General features: G+C 35.2%; 1 pseudogene; it reads right to left on the reverse strand.

Annotated features, from left to right (window-relative positions):
* Window positions 1-8,464: 8,464 nt before the first annotated feature.
* LOC136387136 (inhibitor of Bruton tyrosine kinase-like) overlaps window positions 8,465-18,081 on the reverse strand; it is a 33,696-nt pseudogene continuing 24,079 nt past the window's right edge.

Consider the following 18,081-nt stretch of genomic DNA (forward strand, 5'->3'; position numbering starts at 1 on the left):
TGTATCAAAGCTATTTAAACAAATTCTTAGTGATGAGTGTGATCCTGATGGTAATGGTCTTAGATACAGTTATGAGCATACATGTAACATGAAATCATAGTAAATGCCTCTCCTAAAAGATTTCCTTTTCTAATGTTGCAACATGAGTCAAATACACTATTGAATAGTAACAGCCTCAGAATAATGAGCAAGCTGAGGCTAGCCTCTCATGTTGTTTTTAGAAGGTAAAATTATCTTTTCATTCCAGCTTACTGTCTTCCCATTCTGCTGGAATTGGAAATAAAAGGAATATTAGAGTTAATAAAACTTGAATATTTTTCTATTTTTATTGATAAATGCAATTAGTTATTTGTTTCAAAATTATTTTTAAAACTTTTAAATGACTTCATTGAAGTTAGCAACTTATATAATAAAAGGCACTTTAAAGATACAATAGTAATACAAATTTCTCTAAAAACAAATTTCAATTACTGTATTTTTCACTCCATAAGACTCATTCCCCCCCCCAAAAAGTGGAAGGGAAAATGCCCATTCGTGTTATGGAGTGAAAAATATGGTATTTTATTAAGTATTTTAACACACCATTTAGTTCAGAATATTTTTTTTATTTTCCTTTTTAAAACCCTAGTGTGTCTTATGGTCAGGTGCATCTTATGGAGCAAAAAATATGGTAAAATGAAAATAAGTTGCCCTGGCTGGTTGTCTGAGTGGTAGAGTGTTGGCTTGGCATGTGGATGTCCCAGGTTTGCGAGTCCCAGTCAGGGCAAACAGGAGAAGTGCCCATTCGATTCTCCAACTTACCCCCTCTCACTTCTCTCTGTCTCTATCCCTCTCCCTCCTGTAGCCATGGCTTGATTAGAGTTAGCTGGCCCCAGGCACTGAGGATGGCTCCATGGTCTCTGCCTCAGGTGCTAAGAATAGTTCAGTTACTGAGCAACAGAGCATTGCCCTCTAGTGGGCATGCCAGCTGGATCCCGGTCAGGGCACATGCGGGAGTCTGTCTCTCTGCCTCCCCTCCTCTCATTGAATAAATTTTAAAAAAAAAGAAAATAAGTTTTATTTCCTCTAAATGTTATGCAAGAAACAAAGAATGGAGACTTTCAATAACTAATACAATACTTTAGTTTTAATAGAATTATGTGTGATTTTCCCCATAGAAAACTTGAAGAGTCTAAACTAAGACATTTAATAGTATCAGGCATGAGTTGTCATGAATTGAACTTATGATACTTTGATTTTCTTATTAAATAATTTTTCCCATGAGGGTGATTACTTCCTCTTTGTCCTAAACTACTAAAAGTATACAAAATACACTTTTATATTCCAGAACATACTATTCCCAAGAACTTTGGGTCATCACAGTAAGCTATACTCTGCAATAGAGCAAAATGTAGCTTCTTTAAAGTTCATGACTTGACTTAAATTTATTTTGCTCTGAGATTTAAGCTTATTTGGCTCATAATAAAATAAAACAAAAATAACAATTTACAAATGCATTTTGTGAAATTCTGTTTACAGTATTTTTCTCTCCATAAAATGTACTCCCCCTCCCCCAAAGTGGAGGGGAAAATGCCCATGCATCTTATGGAGTGAAAAATATGGTATTTTATTAAATCTTTAACACACCATTTCGTTCAGAATATTTTTTTTTCTTGAAATTTTCCTCCTTAAAACCCTAGGTGTGTCTTATGGTCAGGTGCATCTTATGGGGTGAAAAATATGGTAAATGTTTATCCATCTAGAAACTTTAGATGGCTTCATATAGAACATAAAACTGTTACCTTTTCAATTCTTTAGCTAACAATTGTGATATGATTCACAACTTAAAATTCTAAACTAATATTCCATCTGTTGCTATGAATCTGAAAGACAGTGCCTCATTTGGAGACTTTCATTAAAGCATGGCAATTTGGACTTATAAACTTCCAGTAACTCATAAAAAAGCTCTTAATTTCTAATTTTGGAATACTTTTAGAATTCCCATGTTCTTAAAACACAAGCTTCAAAATAGTGATTCCAAAGAACCTGAGGCTCAAATAGAACATAAAATTAAAACCAATTTAATTGGTTTATTAAAAATATTTTTAAATGTTAAAAATATTTAATAGAAATCAACCCTAAGAACTCAAATTTTAACTTATTTTATTCACTTCCTGCTTTGGATTTATGTTCTTTACTTACTAATGGTCCATACAGGAGGTCCCAGCAATTAATGTTTATTAAAAAAGGATTGGCCCTGGTTGGTTGGCTCAGCAATGGAGCATCGACTTGGCATGTGGAAGTTCTGGGTTCAAGTCTAGATCAGGGCACACAGGAGAGGCAACCATTTGCTTCTTCCTCCTCTTCCTTCTCCCTCTCTCTTCCCTTCCTGCAGCCATGGCTCAATTGATTGATTTCAGCATGTTGTCCCCGGGCATTCAGGATGGCTCCATGAAGCCTCTGCCTCAGGTGCTTAAAAATAGCTCGGTTGAGAGCAGCCTCAAATGGGCAGAGCATTGGCCCCAGATGAGGGTTGCCAGATGGATCCAGGTAGGGGCACATCTGGGAGTCTGTCTCTGTATCTCCCCTACTCTCACTTAAAAGAAAAAAAAAGGGGGGGGGGTATTCAAATCTGCTTATCTACCACTATAACTATGATATATTTTCATAATTTATCAGAACAATTTACTGGTCTCTTCATACAATTAATACATAATTATAGGATTCAAAAGTTTACTTTTAACAAGTCTAATAAGTACTTGTTCTCAAGGCTATGAAACAAGATTTAATTATATAAAAATCTTCTAATTATATAAGAATCTTCTAAATTCTTGACACAGTCTACCACAGCTTTTGCCTTAAAATATCTGTTACAGCATAAAGATAAAAGTTTTATATTTGTGAATTTTCTAAAATGGGGGCTTATTTTATGAAGGAAACTTGGTTTAGTAATCAGAGGTTCCATATGTTAACCAAGTTCAGGGTATTCATTTTATACAGTCTCAAATTTTAACTTTAAATGCAAGCTAAATCAAGATACCAAGCAAAAATTGTTTGGTTCTCTTTTCTATAAAGCTATCCATCTACTTACATTTTTGAGGTTATAATTTTAGTTTATAAAAGTAATACACTTGCAGAACTTAGAAGTAAAATCCTGCTAAAAAACATTGTGCCAGGCCCTGGCCGGTTGGCTCAGCGGTAGAGCGTCGGCCTGGCGTGCGGGGGACCTGGGTTCGATTCCCGGCCAGGGCACATAGGAGAAGCGCCCATTTGCTTCTTCACCCCCCCCCCCTCCTTCCTCTCTGTCTCTCTCTTCCCCTCCCACAGCCAAGGCTCCATTGGAGCAAAGATGGCCCGGGCGCTGGGGATGGCTCCTTGGCCTCTGCCCCAGGCGCTAGAGTGGCTCTGGTCGCAGCAGAGCGACGCCCTGGAGGGGCAGAGCATCGCCCCCTGGTGGGCAGAGCTTCGCCCCTGGTGGGCGTGCCGGGTGGATCCCGGTCAGGCGCATGCGGGAGTCTGTCTGACTGTCTCTCCCCGTTTCCAGCTTCAGGAAAAATACAAAAAAAACACACAAAAAAACCATTGTGCCAAAAGTCACCCCAACCCCAGCTCAGACATCACTTTCAGCCCTTTTAACTGTTTTATTTTTTAAACGACTTTAGTGGGGTATGATTGACACATAAAAAGCTGTATATATTTAATGTACACAACTTGATGAACCAGTTTTTCCCTTTATTAGTAGTATGTGTGTGCACACACATATTAACAACATAAAATCTACCCTCTTGGCAAATTTTAAGCATGAGATCTATACTGCCAGCTATAGGCACCATGCTACAAAGTAGATCTCCAGAACTTATTTATGTAAGGTAAGTTCTGGCCCATTTCAGTCAACTGGGGAAGGAGCACACACATATAATCACTGCAGGGAAAGCGAGGTCATGCTTAGTGATCTGCAACATGGAAGCATACTATTGAGTATGTTAGCTGTGGGCCTGTCATATATGGCCTTTATGTTGAGGTATGTTTCTTCTAAACTCACTTTGTTCAGTTTTATCATATAAGTTGAATTTTGTCAAATGCTTCTCCTGCATGTATTGAAATTATCATATGGTTTTTACCCTTCACTTTGTTAATGTGGTGCATCACATTGATTGATGTGCAGATGTTGAACTATCTTTGCATCTCTGGAATACATCCCACTTGATCATGGTGTAAGGTCCTTTTAATGTATTGTCGAATTCAGTTTGCTAGTTTGTTGCAGGGATTTTTGCATCTATAGATTCATCAAGGATGTTGGCCTGTAATTTTTTCTTGTGATGTCCTTGTTTGGTTTTGGTAAGAGTAATGCTGGCCTCCTAAAATGAGTTAGAAATGTTCCCTCCACTTCTATTTTTTGGAGAGTATGAGAAGGATTGGTCTTTATTCATTGAATATTTGGTAGAATTCACCAGTGAAGCTGTCTGGTCCTGGACTTTCACTAGTTGAGAGATTACTGATTCTGATTCAATCTCCGTAATCAGTATATTCAGATTTTCTATTTCTTTGTGAATCAGTCTTAGTAGGCTGTATGTTTCTAGAATTTTATCCATTTCTTCCAGGTTGTCTGGTTTGTTGACAGATAATCCTTTGTATTTCTATGTTATCAGTTGTAACATCTTTCATTTCTGATTTTGAGTTTTTTTTTCTTGGAAAGTCTAGCTAAAGGTTTGTCTATTTTATCTTTTAAAAAAAGCTTAGTTTCATTGAACTTTTATATTGTTTTTCATCTCTATTTCATTTACTTCTAATCTTTATTTCCTTCTTTGTACTAATTTGGGCTTTGTTGTTTTTTATCCTGTTCCTTGAGGTATAAAGTCAGGTTGTTTAAGATTTTTCTTATTTCTCAATGTATGTATTTGTCCCTCTTAGAACTGTTTTTGCTTCATTCCATACATTTTTGTATGTTGTCTTCCCATTTTCATTTGTCTCAAGGTGTAATTTATCTTTTGAGTTCTTTGTTCCATTGGTTTTTGTAGCATATTTAATCTTTACTATACATGTGAATTGTCCAATTTCTTCTTGTATTTGATTTCTAGTTCATACTATGGTAGCTGGAAAAGATGCTTGATATGATTTCAGTATTAGTAAATTTATTAGGACTTGTATTGTGGTCTAATATAGGATCTATCCTAGAGAATGCTCCATGTGCATTTAAAAAGAATGTGTATTCTGTTGCTCTTGGATGGAATGTTTCATACTAATCTTTTCATTCCATCTGGTCTAACATGTCTTTTAAAGCCAGTGTTTGCTTATTGATTTTCTATCTGACTAATCAGTGAAAAAATTATATTTTTCTTAAATAGTAAGTTATAATTGGGACTAGCAAACTTTAGGGCACCTAAGGAAACTTTAAAAAATATATACTAAATATTTGAGATTTAAAGAGTAATAATTTAGCCCTGGTCAGTTGGCTCAGTGGTAGAGTGTCAGGCTGGTGTGTGGATGTCCCAGGTTCAATTACCAGTCTGGGAACACAGGAAAGGCAACCATCTGCCTCTCCACACCTCCACTCTCTCCCCCTTCCACAGCCATGGCTTGATTGATTAGAGCATGCTGGCCCAGGGTGCTGAGATGGCTCTGTGGAGCCTCACCTCACACACTAAAAATAGCCTGGTTGCCAAGTATGGCCCCAGATGGGCAGAGCATCAGTCCCAGAAGGGGTTGCTGGGTTGATCCCAGTTTGGAAGCATGTGGGAGTCTGTCTGTCTCCCTTTTTCTCACCTGGAAAAGAAGAAAAATAAAAGTAAGCAATTTACAAATATCCCTCCTTTGCTATCAGTTAATGAAAAGCCCCTAATAAACACAATTTAAGCCTATCAAACTTAATATACCAAGTATATCTTCTACTTTTTTCCAGTTACCAAACATCTTTGTGATATAAAATAATTCTACCTAGATTATTAAGCCTAAAATAGCTTCTCTTTTCTTTCACCTCAAAATATGTCCTCAGTACTAGGTATTTTCTTAACTTTAGCATGCATCAGAATCACCTGGACGGCTTGTTGTAAAAGAAGTTCTCCACTCCCCAATTTTCAGATTCAGTAATGCCTGATAATTTTTATCTCTCACAAGTTCTCAGTGATATTGCTAATAATCGAGAGGCCAAACTAAGAACCACTCATATATAACTATCTTTTATCTCCTCCCTTAAGGGAAAGCGAGGTCATGCTTAGTGATCTGCAACATAGAGACATACTATTGAGTATGTTAGCTGTGGGCCTGTCATATATGGCCTTTATGTTGAGGTATGTTTCTTCTAAACTCACTTTGTTCAGTTTTATCATAAAAGCTGAATTTTGTCAAATGCTTCTCCTGCATGTATTGAAATTATCATATGGTTTTTACCCTTCACTTTGTTAATGTGGTGCATCACATTGATTGATGTGCAGATGTTGAACTATCTTTGCATCTCTGGAATACATCCCACTTGATCATGGTAGAAATAAATATCACTTTCCCCCTTAACAATAAGTTTTAGTTTGTATTCTTGATTTCATCTTCATCCCCATTCTGCAATTATTTCCTTTATTCCCAGCATCTCTAATTTGTATTTGCATTGACTTTTCAATTTTCTGATTCCTTAATGCATAACTCTTCCCTTTTAAAACACAAAACAAGTGTCCCAACGAACTACCATTTATATGTCTCATGCATCTACATGTTTATGGCCAAATTTCTAGGTAAAATATCCTTAAATCTAAATCTCTATATTCTCATACTTTTCTCCATTACTCAGATCATCTCTTAATCAGATCTCAACAGGAAACAGCATTCTCAACTTGAATAAATTATTAATAGACTCTATAAAAGCATGGGCAAGATTTAGGTAAACTACAATGGATACTGTAGTAACCGAGGTTAGAAGCAGTGGGAGATCTTTTGCAACTCCTAAATATGAATGGGTGAGGGAAAACAATATTTACCTGAATCTGGAGCATAGAGAGCAAGCTGCTTGATACGAGCTGTGAGCTTCCCATGAGAGGAGTGCAGCCCATAGCTACACTCTAGAGGGGTGGGAACAGAAAAAAGAAAAAGCTTCTTTTTCCTTCTGTCAATATGCCAACATTACGCTAATGCTCCAAATTGGTTCAAGTACCCAGAAGCCAGAGGGAAAATGAACTGGTTGAGAACATATGTAAGTTCAACTTCAAATACACAGTAGTGGGGAGAACAGAGAATAAGTCTAAGGTGCAAAGACATCTAGCACAGGGTTCTTTCCCTTTGTTTAGGTAACAAATTTGTGTCCTTAACATAGGCACCTGTATACAAAGTCCTATATACTAGTATTTCATAAGAGGTTGTTATCAATTCATTCATATTTTGCTCAAAAACATAGAAATGTCTCCAGGACAAAACAGAAGTTAAGATAATAAAACATATCTCAATAAATTTTAAAGAATTAAAGCAATGTAAAATAAGTTCTGCATTTGAAATTAAACAATATACATTTAAATAATGTATGGTTTAAAGGAGAAATCAAAGGAAAATTAGAAAATACTTTAGCCTGACCAGGCGGTGGCACAGTGGATAGAGCGTCGAACTGAGATGCGGAGGACCCAGGTTCGAGACCCCGAGTTCGCCAGCTTGAGCGCAGGCTCATCTGGCTTGAGCAAAAAAGCTCACCAGCTTGGACCCAAGGTTGCTGGCTCGAGCAAGGGGATACTTGGTCTGCTGAAGGCCCGCAGTCAGGGCACATATGAGAAAGCAGTCAATAAACTAAGGTGTTGCAACGAAAAACTGATGAATGATGCTTCTCATCTCTCTCCGTTCTTGACTGTCTGTCCCTATCTATGTCCCTGTCTGTCCCTAGCTCTGACTCTCTGTAAAAAAAAAATTAAAATGAAAACACAACATATAGAAACTTGTTTATGGAGTGCCACTAAAGCAGAGCTTAGTGGTAAATATATAGCTTAAAATACCCATACTTGGGAAGAAGGAAGATTTATATCAATAATCTAAGGTAAAATGTCTAGAGAAAGAATGGCATATTAAAACTAAAGCAGGCACAAAAAAAGGGAAATTATAAAGATCAGTGTTGAAACCAATGAAAAAGAAAATAGAAAAACAAAAGGGAAAAATCAAAGAGAACCCCAAAGTTGATTCTTTGAATAGATCAGCAAAATTGATAAGATCAAGGGGGAAAAGAAAACAGAGATTACCAAAATCAAGGGTGAAAGTAGGGACTTGAGCCTTACAGAATTTGAAAGTATTAGATTAAAATACTATGAACAAATTTATGTCAACAAAATAGACAATTTACTTAAACACATAATAAAAATCTTTACACAGGTGCATTTTAAGAAAAACTGCCCTTTTTTTAAAAGTCAAGGAATGAATGCAACATTCACATGAAACAAATACCAATGATGGTGTATATCAAGAGAAATAATTAGTAATTCCTCCTATAATAGATGTCAATATAGTATAAAATATCAAACACACATTAGCAGCAATCAAGATTATTTTTTATTGCACATTTGCTTACAAGTTTGCTTATTTTAGGTAAAGCTAAACTTCAAGTACTGAATTAGTTTCAGCAATATTTCCATCATCTGAATTATAGCAGTGAAATTTCTCTATGTTATCCTAGGCTTGTGTCCCAGAAACTAGAACACTAACCTTCCCAATTTCTCTAGGTACTGGAACACAGATTTAAGATAAAAATAATTTTTTAAACTACTCGCAAATAAAATCAAAGAGCATACTGTAAAGAAAACAAATAATGTTTATAAACCTACCTTCCTCTACATTATTTAATTCTTGCAATGTATAATTAAGCATTTCAGAAAATTTAACACTTTGGAAAACTGATTCTTTCAAAATTAGGCTTTTATAAGGTCTTTTCCCCCACCAAAAAACAACTCAGAATAACTCCAAATCTTATAAAGGAACTATTATCTTGGACTAAGCTGTTCAATAGTATTCATATTTCCTTTCCACTGTACTCCATAGTTTAATGCAAAATGGAGAATATGTTATCCAAGCTGAAATAACATGACATTTGAGCAGTTCAAGCTTTAAATACACTAAAATGTTCATCACTCAATGAGAAAAGACACAAGAATTGAACATAACTACTGCAGTAGACACAAAACTTTGGCTATTAATGGATCAAAAGTAATGGCTAATACTCCTACTTTTCGCTCATCGATCTCATATCAAAAAAGAAGTGACAACAGATATTTGGCAAAAATATTCTAAATTATTTACCCCAAGTAGTACTCAAATGGAAAGTTATTTTTAATGCATCACTCTTAAATTTTACACTTCAATCATTCATGTTTTCCTTTTCAGACCTAGTCAGATAAAATAATTCAATTTAAACAATCGTTTTCCCTCTCACACACTTTTACATAAAATTACTAAAATTACAATTCTAAGGATTTTTTTAATCATACAAATATTATGTTTAAACTGCAGTACAGAAATTAGATCTTTCGTATTCTATCTAGAATGGTATGTTACCAAAATTGTAAGAACTCTTTTCTACAGCTTTTCTTTATAACAATCACAATTTATGAAAACTGCATCGCAATTCCACAGCAAACTAGCATCCATGCTTATTCCACATCGGTACTGCCAGTGGTCCCTGCGGTGTCCTTTCAACAATGACAAACTCATCAGGGTTGCCTAATGCCCCATAGAAAACCAATAAATCTTGTATCGCATGCTCCTCAATCTGAAAGGAGGGAAGGAAAAAAAAGAAAGAAAAAGGAAGATTTGTTTTATTCTTTCAATGATCAACTAAGTAGGATTATATTGCCTTTCCAATTTCCTTCTGTGGAACTACCACTTTCTATGGATAAAACACAGAGTAGGTATCCTACTATTATTCCCTTGGCAAGGAGAAGGCTTGAAGCCTGAGCTAGGATAATCAGATACCCACCTTTCCTTGAATTTTAATCTTGAGCAGAAGAAAAAAGAAACTGAAAATAGTTGTTAGAATCCATTGATTCCAATAGCTTCATTCGGTGTGATAATTTTTGTTATTGTATGGGTCTTCAAACCCCTGCTTTTAAGATCTCCTGGGCAACTAAGACTTTTTGTTTCCAAGCCTGGCTCTCTGGTCTTTCAGCTTCAGTTTGTGGAATCTTAACATCCCTCAAATAAATTCTCTTTTCCTTAAGTAAGCCAGAATTGGTGTGTGTTGCTTTAAGAACTCTTAATAATTCTTACTGAACATCTGAGGCAAGTCTAATATGCTAGATAATGCCAAGTTCTCTACAGGTCACTTTTAAAAAGCTCAAAGAATCACCAGTGCTAAAAATAGCAGCTTTATTACAATTAGAATTTTTAGTTCTAAATTAATTATCCTGAATACTTCAAATAACAACTGCTGAATTTCAGTTTACTTTTATATTACATTTACATTTAAATTTGATAAACATATGCACCTACACAAAGCAAACATAATTTATCTAAGGATAAAGTGTAATGTAGTTCTTCCCTAAATTAAACCTGTATCAGCATGTCTTTACCTGAATCAAAGCCAAGGGTTTTTCTCGACTTCTGATAAGTGCTGCTTCCTGCTGTAGTTCCTCTTCTACAATAGATGCAAAAGTGACTGGGGCTACCGCAGGAGGCGCAGGCAATGAAGAAGATAACCAGGGACTGAAAGAATAATAATGAGTTTTCATTCATCTTCCCAAATTTCTACACACAATATCTCCTCTGAAATACTCTTTAACAGTGTTATATTTTTTTCCCCATGACCTACAACATAAGGGAACTGGAAGCTTTTGCATTCCATTTACAGAACGATAAAGTGAGGAACAGAAAAAAAGAGAACTAATATATTTTATTTGGATCAGTGCTGTAGAGAAAACTTTTGAAAACACCAAAAAGTAGATGGGGCAGAAGTAATATACAACAGAAAGGTAACTCAAACTGTAAAGCTGGGAGTATTCAGATAACACAGTCTATTCAGTATCATCTTATTTCCAAATTCCTTAATACAGTGGTCCCTCGTCTATCGCGGGGATAGGTTCCAGAACTCCTCCCCCCACCCGCCACCCGGGATAGGCGAAATTGTGAAGTAGCGACCTTATATTTATTTTATTATTTCTATATATTTTAAGGCTTTATTATAAATCCTCTCCACACTCTTATAAACCTTTCCCACACTTATTTTGCTTATTTTACTGCAAAAATAATTAAAATAAATACATAAAAATACCTATATACCGCAAAATCCTGCAATACAAAATTAGATATATATATATATACAATTTAAAAATCCGTGATACAGTGAGACTGTGAAAAGTGAACCGCAATATGGCGAGGAACCATTGTATTCTTTTTCAGTGCTAAGCAATAGCCTACCTTTCAAGGTCCCAAAGTTAATCAATTAACCTTACTTGTGACTGTCTAGAGGTGGTACATCTGAAATATGCCTGCCATTTGGTCCTGGGGTACCATGAGTAGAGGATCTGCAAAACAAACACCAAACTGAAAATTAAAGCTGTAGTCACATTAGTAAAACTGTTTGTTAATAGAATTATAGAGAAAGAACTGCAATCCCGACTCAGAAACAAATTAACTTGTGCAGTCAGACTTATCCTTTAAATTATAACCAAAGACAAAAATCTATAGGTGATTTTAAAAGAAGATCTTGCAAAAAAAAAAGGTCTGTTTTTTAAAATAATATTCATATAGCCATTTATTGTAATCAAACATACATTAAGAAATAGACAACCTGTGAAGAATGTTTTAACATTAATATTTTATGACTAAAAAGTGACAAATTAGCACTAAGTTCCCAAAATAAAGCAGGTCCTAGAATAACATATTTTATTCAACATTGTTTAGTTATATTGATGAGATGGCATAAGAACCTAACTCGTTTTTATGAATTAGGCTACGGTGAATTGGTTTCATCATACTTCATTTTCCTTAAAGTTGCAGAACTTAACAATGATGTTCAATGAAGACTTAACTGTATATAAAAACCAGATAATTAGCAGCCAAATTTTGTGAACGACTAAACTATAGTAAATATTTTGACAATATTAGGGGTTACAGATAGGACAGACAGAAATACAAGACATGATTTCTACCTTTTAATAGGGGTCCCCAAACTTTTTACACAGGAGGCCAGTTCACTGTCCCTTAGACGGTTGGAGGGCTGCCACATACAGTGCTCCTCTCACCGAACACCAATGAAAGAGGTGCCCCTTCCAGAAGTGCAGTGGGGGGGCGGGGCGGATAAATGGCCTCAGGGGGCCGCATGCGGCCTACAGGCCGTAGTTTGGGGACGCCTATTCTAAGAAGTCACAAAGTAGATGAGCAAAAAACATAAAATGGCATACAATACAACCAAAAAGAATTTAAGACAGGATCTAACAAACTGAAGTCTACAGAGCATAAGAACTATAAAAATCAAAAGGATTTGGTCATTTGAGAGGGCCTCAAGCAGAAGACAATAAAAAAAGGGGTATAGAATGAATTCCTATAAAAGTAAAAATTAACAAATGTACTACAGAGATGAGCAGAATTGTGATATTTTAGAGTGAGAAATGTACCTAGAGATTATCAAATTAATTAATAATATTAATCAAATGCCCTTTCTCAGCAATGAGCAAACAAAGGCATAGGCAGATTTAACAATAAAATCTGAGAGTTAAATAAACAGAGCCTACAATTGTGACTTCCTGATTCATTAATGGACATTTACTGGGTATGTGGCAGCACTCTGGTGCTAAAAATCAGGCTGATTAAATAAAACTCAGTCTTTCTTCCTCAAAAATCTCTGGTAGGGAGTTTTTTTTAATGTTGTTAAGCAATGAAAAACAACATGAGAGTACATACTATAATTGATATCTCAACCAATATGTACAAAGTATTATGGATTCACAGAAGCAATTAACACAATAGGGAAGAGGGTATATACTACTGCCTTCACTGAGGAGATGACATTAAAACTGAGGAGAGCGACACTGAGATAGGGTTTGGTCGTACAAATGCATGTAGTGACAAAAATTTTGATGGCTTAACTAAAGATAGGCTGTTCGTGTCAATAAACAGAAGACTATGAAAAAGATTAAAAGGGAAATGAAATTAAAATAAAACAGAAGAGCCAGAATACAAAATGCACTGAAAGCTAGAATGTTTAGACTTGATATGTGGGCAAAGTTACTGACAATATTTCATATACTTAGCTCATTTAATCTTTGCAATACTCAATGAAGAAAGCAGATATTATTTCCCTTATACTGATTAGGAAACTAAGAGTATTATATACTTTTTACATTTTAACCATCCCAAACAACACCGCTGTTCTTAGATTTCCCTAACTTTAAGGAGAAAAAAAATCACATTTTCTACCATTAAAACAAGAATGTATGATTGGTGAAATTTCCTGACATAAGCTCTCTAAACTCTGTCCCACCACACTTCCCTAAAGCATTCTGTCTTCTTGCTTTAGTCCAAACTATTTTCATCTGTTTATACTATCCTTTCTCCTCTCTTTTTAAAAATCCCATCTATGTTCAAATACTTATGTCAATAAAATATATCAATATTTTTCTAATATTATTTATATGGCCATAAAGATAATAATTACACATTGGGACTGAATACAAAAAGTGTTTATAAACTAATACTCAACCCCTTCTTCTTCTTCTTCAATAAAGGTTGTCCTTACAACTTTAGCCCAGTCATTTTTTTCTTTTCTGAACCACTCATCTGGCACTTAATCACATATTGCTGTGTGACTTTTTAATACTGTTAAATTATACTGTAATTTCATTCTTGTTCTATCATTTAACTTCCATATGTGCATATTTAGATTTACCAACTACATTTCAAACACATTTAAAGCTGGGTCTGTGTGTTATTATATTTTTAAATATACCCGAGAGGCCAGCAGAATGTTATACATATATCACGTGTACCATGATATAATAAATTAATAAATATTTTACTTTATTTGTTATGGCTTATTTCCTTAAAAAAACTTGGTTATGATAAAACTTTTTATGGGGAAATTAAAAAATAAAAACCCAAGCTGTTTTCTCAGTGATAAGATGGTAACACACAGCTATTTAAAACATCAACTTCCACCCACCAAACACTCAATGTATGGATTGCTTGATACTATCATATATATCCTCCTTTAAGTATAATTTCCAAAGAGGTACAATAGCACAGACTGATTTTTCACAATTAAGAGCCCTGATGTTATAGCACACTCTAGTGATCAACTATGAAACCACAGATCCTTAATATTTTAAGAGTTCTATGACAAATAAAAATATCCAAAGAAAATAACATTTTAATGTATACTTGAATACTTAAAATATTGAAAAATTATAAAAATGAAGTTAATACTTCATATTTCAAAATTTATACATCTAAGAAATACAATATAACTTGCTATGTTGGAAACAAATGTTCCCTGAGAGAGCTACGTTATTTCATTTATTTATCCCACCATTCACCAAATGCTCAGAACCCCTACTACATACTAAGAAACATTCTAAGCACTGGTGATAGCAGAGATCAATCTTCCTTACTCTCAATGAACTATGCAATTGAATATACAGACATTAAAATCTTGGGAGTAGAAAACATTAAACAAAAAATCCTAGTAATAATTGTGGAAAGTGTGAAGAGTGAAAAGTGCACTGAGAACATATGTAAACAGGAAACTAACCCAAAAGGGGGAGTCAGACTGCTCCAAAGAACATGACTGACTAGAGACTGAAAAAAAGAGTCATCTAGTCAAAGGGTGGGTAGGTAGAAAGAGGTAAGTAGCATTTGAGAAACTAAGAGAAGGCCAAGATAGCTAGAATACAGAGATCATGTTAAAAGATAAGGCTAAAGAGGTTGGCAGAATTCAGACTAGGTAGGACTTTAAGACCATTTTAAAGAGAACATGCTGGCTCAATATACTGAAGGAAAGGAAGAAAGGTAAAGGCAGGACCAGTTAGGAGGCTTACTCAGGTGACCAGGTGGAAGACCACAATAGTCTGAATGATGGTGAAAGCCAGTGGAGATTAAATTTTAGTGTACGGATTTGAGAAATATTTAAAAGATAACACTGTCATGTCCTGATAAGAGACTGGACATTGGTGAGGATGGACATGTCAAAGACTTGTAGGCTGGTCCAATGGCAGTGAGTTATCAGAACTTATTAACTTAGTGTAAAAGACTTGCAAATGCCACTTATCAAGGAAGAAAAATCAGGAAAAATATGGGTTGTTTAATGTTTTGTCTGTGTATTTGTTTGATTTTGGTTTTATGAAAGAGGTACAAATAAAACTTTGGGTTTGGAAATAAAGTTTAAGGTGTTTCTGGACATCCAAATAGGATGGAGAAACCAAGAAAGCAGTTGTCTAACAGTCTGAAGCTCAGATGATACATGTGGGAAAACAACAATAAACTTTGTTTATAGCATGTAGCTGATAACTAAACATAGAAGCTCATGAAATAGCATAGAAAGGACATAAAGTGAAATGAGATGACCTGTAACTGAACTTCGAGTACAACGAATCATACAGTAAGTCCATAGGGTTGGCGATATGGGAGTCACTGATAAATTCCTGAAGTGTTTCAATTTAGTAACGGGACTGGAAGCCAGAATAGATTTTGCAGTGAGTGGGAGCTGACAGCTCTTTGAGAAATCTGGCTGTGAAGGGAGTAGGGGACCAGTAATGATGGGACAACTGCCAGAAGAAAGTGTGGGGGCTTGAGTGAGGAATCAATTATCTCACCCAGACCACATGAGAGAGACCTGAGTGTATTCAAAACCGGATGAGAAGAATCTACTGAAAAGGAAAGGTTGAATATCCACAAGAAAAGCGAAGGATAATTCAATTTAAGGCTTCTGAAATATTATCAGAATTAAGATACAAGCAAAGGAATAAATACTAGCCTTAGATCAGGACAACTCTTCTACTGCAAAACAAAAAAGGAGGATAAGATGAACACAGATTTGTGTGCCTCATAGTAAGAAAATAAAGTTACATTTCTTTCTATTTAAAAATATGGTCCACTCATCATATAACTTAAAAAACCAATGATTTTCTATTTTTCTTCTATCAAAAAAGACTATAGCCTGACCAGGCGGTGGCGCAGTGGATAGATCGTTGGACTGGGATGCAGAAAGACCCAGGTTCGAGATCCCGGGGTTGCCAGCTTGAGCGCAGGCTCATATGTTTTGAGCAAAAAGTTCACCAGCTTGGACCCAAGGTCGCTGGCTCAAGCGGGGGGTTACTCAGTCTGCTGAAAACCTGTGGTCCTGGCACATATGAGAAAGCAATCAATGAACAACTACAGTGTAGCAACGAAAAACTGATGATTGATGCTTCTCATCTCTCTCCATTCCTGTCTGTCTGTCCCTATCTATCCCTCTATCTGACTCTCTCTCTCTGTCCCTGTAAAAAAATAAAAAAATAAAAATAAAAAAAGACTATATTATATTCAGTTTTTAAAAATATACTAGATACAGGGTCATTACAGAGGACAATAAATAACCAAATTAAAAAAAATTTTTCTAATTAAACAAATTTGTCTGGAATAAACTTAATATGAGATGTATACATGACCTTTTTATTCTTTCAATTACAGTTTACACAGTGCTCACTTCAGCAGCACATATACAATTAAAGTTTATGTTCAATATTATTCTATTTTTGTTTCAGACGTATATAATGGTTAGAAAATCATGAACTCTATAGAGTGGTCTCCCTAAGTACTCAACTAGCCCAATATATAGTTATTACAATATTATAAACTATATTCCCTACGCAATAATTTACATCTCTGTGACTACCCCATAACTACCAAATTGTACTTACTCCCTTCACCATTTCACTCAGCCCCCCAGCCTACCCCCTTCTGTCAACTGTCAATCTGTCCTCTGTATCTATGAGTATTTCATTTTGTTTATTTTGTTCTTTAGATTCCACACATTAAGTGAAGTAATATGGTATTTGTCTTTCTTTGTCTGACTTATTAGTACCCTACAGGTCGCAAAAGCTAAGATTTCATTATTTTTCATGGCTGAGTAGTATCCCACTGTGTACATAAATAGCTTTTTTTATCCACTCATCTATTGATGGGCACTTGGGTTGCTTCCATAGCTTGGCTATTGTACACAATGCTACAATGAACATAGGCGGGCATATATTCTTTTGAATTGTTTGCAATGCTACAATGAACATAGGGGTGCATATATTCTTTTTAATTAATGTTTGGGGTTTCTCCAGATATATTCCTCAACCCAGAAGCTGAATTGAGGTGTAATAAGGCAATTCCATTTATTTTTTGAGGAACCTCCACACTGTTTTCCATAGTAGCTGCACCAGTCTGCATTCCCACCAACAGTACTCTAGTGTTCCCTTTTCTCCACATCCTTGCTAACACTTTCTATTTATTGATGACAGCCATTCTGAGAAGTGTGAGGTTGAATCTTATTGCAATTTTAATTTGTATTTCTCTGATTAGTGATGCTGAGTCACTTTTCATGTCTATTGGTCATCTGTATGTCTTCTTTGGAGAAGTGTCTATTCCGATCTGCCCACTTTTTAATTGGGATGTTTTTCTGGTGTTGAGTGATCAGAATTTTTTATAAATTTTGGATATTAACCCCATATTGAATATGTCATTGGTGAGTATCTTCTCCCATTCAACATTTTTTTGTTTTGTTGATGGTTTCCCTTGCTGTGTAAAATCTTTTCAGTCTGATATTGTCCATTTATTTTTTTCTTTTGTTTCCCTTGCCTGAGAAGATATATAAGAAAAAAACACTGCTAAGACCAATGTCAGAGATTTTACTGCCTAAATTTTCTTCTGTGAGTTTTATGGTTTCAGGTCTTACATTTAAGTCTTTAATTCACTCTGAGTTTATTCTTGTATATGATGTAAGAAGGTGTTTTAGTTTCATTTTTGTGTTTCTATCTGTGTAATTTTCCCAACATTATTTATTGAATAGATACTCTTTACCCTATTGTATGTTCTTGCTTCCATTGTCATAGATTAACTGACTTATATATAGACATGGGTTTATTTCTGGATTTTCTATTAGTTCCACTGATCTATGTGTTTGTTTTTATGCCA

This window comes from Saccopteryx leptura, unplaced genomic scaffold, assembly GCF_036850995.1.
Source record: "Saccopteryx leptura isolate mSacLep1 unplaced genomic scaffold, mSacLep1_pri_phased_curated manual_scaffold_108, whole genome shotgun sequence".
In the NCBI taxonomy this organism is placed as follows: Eukaryota; Metazoa; Chordata; class Mammalia; order Chiroptera; family Emballonuridae; genus Saccopteryx; species Saccopteryx leptura.